Raw genomic sequence first — 6,951 nt, forward strand, 5'->3', positions numbered from 1 at the left:
AGGGGCTACCTTGGAAGGCATGTAAAGAGACCCACCCAATGGCCTTGAATAGCCCCTGCCTCCTCCCCAACTAGCAAACTGCAGTTCCAGCCCCGACCCCTGCTACTGGAGTTGATGGGAAGGGAAGAGGGCAGCCCCCTGCACTGCCAATCATTTTTCAAGACTCAGATTCCCATGCCCCCTGAACCCTGCCTCTTCTCTGGCTATGGAATGACCTCCCATCTCAACACCTCCCCCACACTCATTTCCCACTGAGGACCAAGGCTGCTCACCTCTGCTCTTTCATCCCTGACCTCCTGTCCTTAACTCTCATGCCATCCAATAGGCTGAGGACTTGGAGCCAAGGCAAGGCTAGCAGTGCCCAACTCAGAGATTGGTACCTTGATCCATGTAACAGATGTTTTCCGGCTGCATGCTTTGTTCACGTGAGCCAGGAAAACACATAAACACAACTATGTTATAACAGAGACTGTAAGTGCCACGCAGGGCTGGCAGAAAGGGTAGAAACAGGGAAGAGAGGCTTTACCCATTTGGAAGGAATGAGGGCAATGTTACCGAGGAGGTAACATCTGAGTTGGATCCTCAAGGACGAACAGTTTAGCATGCAAAGAAGGGGAGAGACCAACTTTCATAAGGCAGGAATGTAATGAAATGTAATGTTGATTTTTCCTATGTGCTAAGTGCAATATGAGGCACATTTATATGTTTATCCCATTTTACAGATTGGAAAAACGCTTAAGAAGAAGGGCTCTCATCCCAAGACAGGATAGGGCAGGAGCCTACTTGATCTGGGCCTGGGTCTTTGGTTCTGTCCAAGCTTAAAGGAACCATATGAGAAAGAGCAGGACCGGGGGCTACCATTTCCCCTTGTACTAGTCTACGCAGGCTGCCATAACAAAATATAATAGACTGTGTAGTTTAAACAACAGACATTTATTTTTTTTACACTTCTGGAGCCTGAAGTTCGAGATCAGGGTGCCAGCGTGGCTGGGTTCTGGCGAGAGCTCTCTTCTTGGCTTGAGGACAGCCATCTTCTCACTGTTCATTCACATGGCATTTCCTTGGTGCATGTCCTGGAAACAGAACTCTCTCTTCTTCTTATAAGGCCACCAATCCGACAGATCAGGATCCTACCCTTATGACCTCAATTATCCTGGATTACCTCCTAAAAGTCCTATCATCAAATACAGTCACGCTGGGGGTTAAGGCTTCAACATGTGAATTTGGGAGGACACAGTTAAATCCATAGCACCCATCTTCCTGGCTTATCTCCCCACCCCCACTGTGCCCCAGTGCTGGCCAGGCTGGGCCCTCAGCCCCAATGAAGCAGACCTCCTTCTTCCCGACTCTGGGCCCTTGGAGCCAACCAGGGGTTTGTATTACAACTCTGTTTTCTGGAAGGTATCTCAACTTTTACGGCTCCCCAGTCGAATCTTGTCCATGGGAGCAAGTGTATCTTGGCTTGGAGCAGGCCCGTGGGGGAGGGAGACAAGCCAGGAGGAGGGAACCAGAGAGAGAATGAGGGCAAGGAGAAGGAAGAATGCCACTCACTTGCTCATTCATTCATTCATTCATTCACTAAATATGTGCTAAGTTCCCATGAGAACCGTGCCAAATGGGGTACAGCAGGGCTGGCCAGGAGGTGTTGGAGAGGTCCACCTGTGCCCCAGGAGACATACTCCCTTCTCCATAGCATTAGATTTGACACCCCATGAACATCGAGATGGGACATATCTTTTCCCTAGTTCACCTCACTCCCACCTACACACACACACACACACTACTTCCCTCTTCTGCATCAAGAATTAGAAGCCCAGGCGGTCAGACAGATCTGGGTGGTAGGTCCCTCTGCCATTGACTAGCTGCTTGATTTAAGAAAAGTCACTTTCCTGCATATTGAGCCTCAGTTTCCCCCATAAAATTAAAGTTGTGGAAAGCCTAAAGACACACTGGACGTGAATGCACTTTGTGGCCTATGTGGTATAGATGCTTGTTATACGAAGAGTAGCATTCCCGTCAATCCAGTATATGAGCCCAGGGGTACATGCCGCTGAAATGGGAGCTGGTCAGAAAAAATGCCTCATCTTGTTCCCCAGCAACTAAAACAGCGCCTGACACACACAGTGGGCCTGCAGTAAGTATTTGTTAGAAGCTTTGCCATACATTATCTCATTTACTCTTGACAACCACCATAGGTAAATACCATTATTTATCCTTATTTGATGGATATATATAGCACGGTGGATTTGGCGATTAAGTCGATTTTCTGGGGTCCAACCATAATAAGTGATGGAGTGAGATTTGAACCCAGGCAATCTGGACTCAAACCCAGGGTAATGACGATAATAATGATGACATTTGGAGCTTACTGAACTAGAATTCATCAGTCCAATCCCCTGTCTTCTCCATGTACACCAAGATAGGTTTCTCTGCCCCTTCTTCTGATGTCTCTGCCAAACCCCTCTTCTTCCATCAGGTATTAGGTCCCCAACCCACACTGGTCCCTAGCCTCAGGCTGCTCAGGGTGTTGACAAAAATCACCTCTCCCACTTTTTGCCTGGAAGGTGATACATTTTCCTTTGTAATCGTCCACCCAGAATCTCCCAGTAGGTCCTCTTTCCTTCCTTCCAAATGATAGCCCTTACTTAGCTTCCCCTTTCTGATGCCTGAAAAGTCCTATTCCATTGGGTGCCCAAAGAACCCCTTTGAACCCACTGGGCGATGGTCTGAAAAGAACATTGCTCTGAGTTCTGATCTGCTTCGACCGTCAGCCTGTTCTTGCCTTCACACCAGCACAGAAACAGACCCACCTGGGCCTCGGTTTCCCATCTATGTGATGGGTGAGCTGGAGAAGATCTTGAAGGCCGCTCCCAGCCCTGGTTTTCTTGGGAGTGACCTTTCTCAGCCACCAGACTAGAGCCATCCCCTCTCCCCCACCCCCAATCTCCCTCCCACACACACCCCTCGCCAGCCAAGATACTGCCCTGCTCTCCCCAAAGCTTCCTGTGTGGTCTTTCCTCCTGCCTACCTCCCACCCCAGAAACTCGGGATCTGCCTACTGGCAACCTCTGCTCTCTCCCGACTCTGGGTCTGCCCTCGACTTTGAATTGTGCTAACCCTTCCTCTGCCAGTACCTAGAGACCTCTGCAGGCCACCAGAGTGCCCCACAAGGCCACCATCTGCAGAGAGTGCAACTGGAGGCTGACCCTTCCCCAGTATGCAGGGCCATCTCCTCTCACTGGAGCTCCAGGAAAGTCCCCTGCAGGGGTTTGCAAGGTCTATTGCATTTTATAGGCAAACTCTCCCACCCCTCCTCCAAAACTTTTAAGGTCCACTTACTCATAAACCTCTCTGGGCCTATTGCCTGGGATTTAGGACTCTCCCACCCCTAAATTCAAAATCTCTTTTGGGAAGGGTTTTTGTTTTTACCACAGCCCCTCCCTCGTTGCATGGGGCTGGGCCTGCCCAGGGCTTTTGGAAGTGGGGGTGGTCACAGATCCTGGGAGCACAGTTCAGGCTGGCCTGGCCTGACCCCTCAGACTGCGATCAGGCCAGGGGTCACCGAACAGTCACATGTCAGTTTGAATGAGAAGCCTTGAACTGAGGCTGAGAAATGAAGTTGGGAAACAGCTCAGCCAAAGGCAATTGGGCTTTTTTTTTTTTTTTCTTATGTGTTTTGGGGAGGGGGGAAAACCTCTATTGTCCGACTAACCTTCCATGATGCTGGAAAATTGAATTTATTTCCTGAGCAGTTTGGTCCAATTTCCCCTGGGCGGAGACAAGACTGGGCTCCCCTCCCTGCTGCTCAAACTTAGAAGCTTCTGGCTCTGCTCAGAGACCAGGCCCCTGAGCCTTGGCCCTGCCAGGCAGCACCCTGCCCCGCAACGTGATCCTCCCTCAGGAAGCCCCCACTCCAACTTTTTCAGGGGCTTCGAGTTTCCTTGTCCTTGTCAGTCTCTCAGCCACCAGCTGTCTTGGCCTGTCCTCCACCTACCCCAGCTCTCCATGTGTGCCCCTCTGAGCCCCCCGGGCTCCTCACGTCTGTCTCTAGACTCAAAGGCAAGCCGATCCAGAGAGGTACAGCTGTAAAGCATTTGTGCTGGCCGCCAGGCTGGCGGGGGAGCCATCTGCAGCCGGGTAGCTGCCAGGCCTAAAATGACGGGAACCCTGGGCCTCAGCCCAGCCCCAATCTTTCCACCCCAAACCCCCAGCGCAAAATAACGCCTCTGTCTATCAAGGCCAAGGAGGCCAGGAGTGAGGGGAATGACCTTGAGGCCTCTGCAGGAGACAGGGGATAGGCACAGTCAGCCCCTACTTGGCAACCTACATCTGAGTTTCGCGTGGAGGTTGGGAGGTGGTTCTAAGCCGGAAGATTTCCCACCCAAGGCTCAGTGCAAGACTTGTCCTCAGCCGGCCACCACCCCAGCACGACCCTCCGTGATTAACAGAAAAGTTCCCAGGCCAGTAGCCTGGAGAGTAGGGAGAAGGGAAAGAAGGACTCTCTCTTCCAGCCCCAGTGAAGAGGAAGCCCCCCACACCTCCACTTCCCCTTAGTCTATGCCCCCTTCCCCCTCCGGAGGGAGGACGTTGAGTGAATGGACTGCTGAAACAGACCTCCGGCCATGGCGGACCCATCTGGTTTCAATCAAGAGAGCAGGTTCCCAGATCGTGGAAGGCACTTGGGGGAGGGAGGCCGCAGCCTCATTGTGCGCCCCAGCAGCCCTCCCCGGAGTGCGGCCCCTGTCTTATTGGTCACCTTCACCTCCCGATAGACCTCATATACAGCCACCAGAAGCCTAGGTGAGGCAGAGAAATCTGCCTTTGCCTACCCAAATGTCTAATCACAGACGTCTGTCCATAGACGTCCAGAGCACAGAGGGGACAAGGGAACCTGAAGGAAAGAAGGAAGCTGGAGGGAGGAAAATGGGCTGAAAACACAGAGACTTGGAGCGAGTAAAGGTCCTAGAAACCAAAAGGTTCCAGCTGGACCTTATTACAAATGGGGAACCGGAGGTCCTGAGGAGGAATCTAATAACACCATTTACTGAACTTGGCCCAAGCCCTATTGAGGCATTCTGCCCACTAGTCTTCATAGGCACTCTGTAGGTAGGAATTTCCACCCCCATTTAACAGATGGGAAAACCGAGGCTCACCAGAGTGAAAGGTCTTACCTGCCTACCCTCACCCAGGTGGTAAGCGACCAGATCCGTTTGATTCCAGAGTCTGGGCACCCGGCTGCCCTCCAGGAGGTCAAGGCTGCCTCAGTGGCCCATGCCCCATGGCCACCATTTTGCCTTCCCTACTGTCTCCAGACTTGGACCAGGTATGTGTCCAGTTCTGGAGAAATCTACCCTCTCCGACCAGGGCCTGCTCTGGTTCTCTAAACCTCACCCTCCCAGCCCCAGCCTCTGATTCCAGGCCCAGGGTAAAAGGATATGAGCCTGAAAAAAACAGCCTCCCCGGTCATGGCTCGGTGCCAGGGTTCTAATCCTGCCTCTGGTTGACCTTGGCTCCCGGGCCTCAACTTCCCCGTGGATAAAATAGACCGGTTGTGTAAAACTGGGTTGGACAGTGATTCTGTGGTTCCCCAACCCTCCATTCCTATCATCCTGTACAAACCTAGAGGTTTCCCCTTGGCTTGGGTGGTCTTTAGAAAGAATGTTCTGACCCCAGTTTCAGAATTTAGAGCTGGCAAAGGGGCCAAGGGAGGAGGGGACCCAGCCAGCCGAGGACGCTGCTAATCTCCATCTCTGCCTGGGGGGCTTCACTGCCGCCTCCACTGAAAGCAATTTGTCATGCCCTGAATTAAGTGATTCCAACAAGGGTTTAATTTCAGTTTAATGGCTCTGTTTTTATGTGTAATTAAATACCATTGCATGGCGAAAATATGTTGTTTGCACTTTAGAGAGTATGTAAGGTCCAGGAAGCCAGTCCCACCGGGTTTCTACTCCCAGGCCCCACCAGCCCCTCCTCTAGTCTGGCTGGAATTATCCAGGTCCGGGGAAAGGGTTGGAAACTTGGCGAAGACAGGGGGTCAGCGAGGAGAGAGGTGGTCCTGGTGGGGCCTGCTCACTCAGTAAAGCATGTTTCTAATTATCTGCAGCACCACTCCCTTCTACTCCCCGACCCCAACCCTCCACAACCCCTGAGGCCTCAGATATAAAGGAACAGGTCACCCTGACAGTGAGGGTCTAATTAGACCCGGGGCTGGCTGGAGTAGTGTCTGTTCCCCGCTGTGAGTGCGCCCAAAGGGGCCCCATTGTCTCCACTTACTGTTCCCATTAACTCCCCATCCCCCACCCTGCATGTGCTTCCTCCCCATTGACCCTCTCCCCTGACTCCTCACCAACCCCTTCCTCCCCTCTTCCCAGTGAGGACTCGACATCTCAGCTGCCAGCCTGCCTCCCAGCTCCATCCAACCACAGCGTCTTGACTTTCTCTTTCTAGGTCAGAGGTGACATTGCCATAGGGGTCTGGAATGCAGGGAGAGTTTCTCTAGCTGGGAATGTTTCAGGGTCATTTACCACACAGCCATATCGCCCCCAGGAAGGGGGGCCAGGCAGGCACCCCAAGTCCTGCGTGCCTCATAACATTCCTGGAGCAGCTTGGTGGCGGAATCTGGCCCAGGAGGCAGAGGAGTTGAGACAAGACGCCTTTTCCTGGAAGGAGTTGAAGCTATAGCAGTGGCTGGAGCCTCAGGGCTCTGATTAGAGGAGGGGCCGGGAGGCTTGGTCAATTCTCCAGTCCCCCAGCTGAATTCAATACTGGAGTCAGCCACAGCCTCCATTTTTTTTCCTCCCTACTCCCACGCTGCCTTCTTGACAATGGAAAACCCAGCCCCCAGCCCACATCAGGTCTTGATCTCCACTAATGAGCTGGGAAATGGAAACCAAATGCCTAATGTGGATCAACACCAATGAGCTAGGGGATCTGGAGGGGTGCCCCCACCCC

Source organism: Pteropus medius, unplaced genomic scaffold (assembly GCF_902729225.1).
Source record: "Pteropus medius unplaced genomic scaffold, Ma_sr-lr_union100, whole genome shotgun sequence".
In the NCBI taxonomy this organism is placed as follows: Eukaryota; Metazoa; Chordata; class Mammalia; order Chiroptera; family Pteropodidae; genus Pteropus; species Pteropus medius.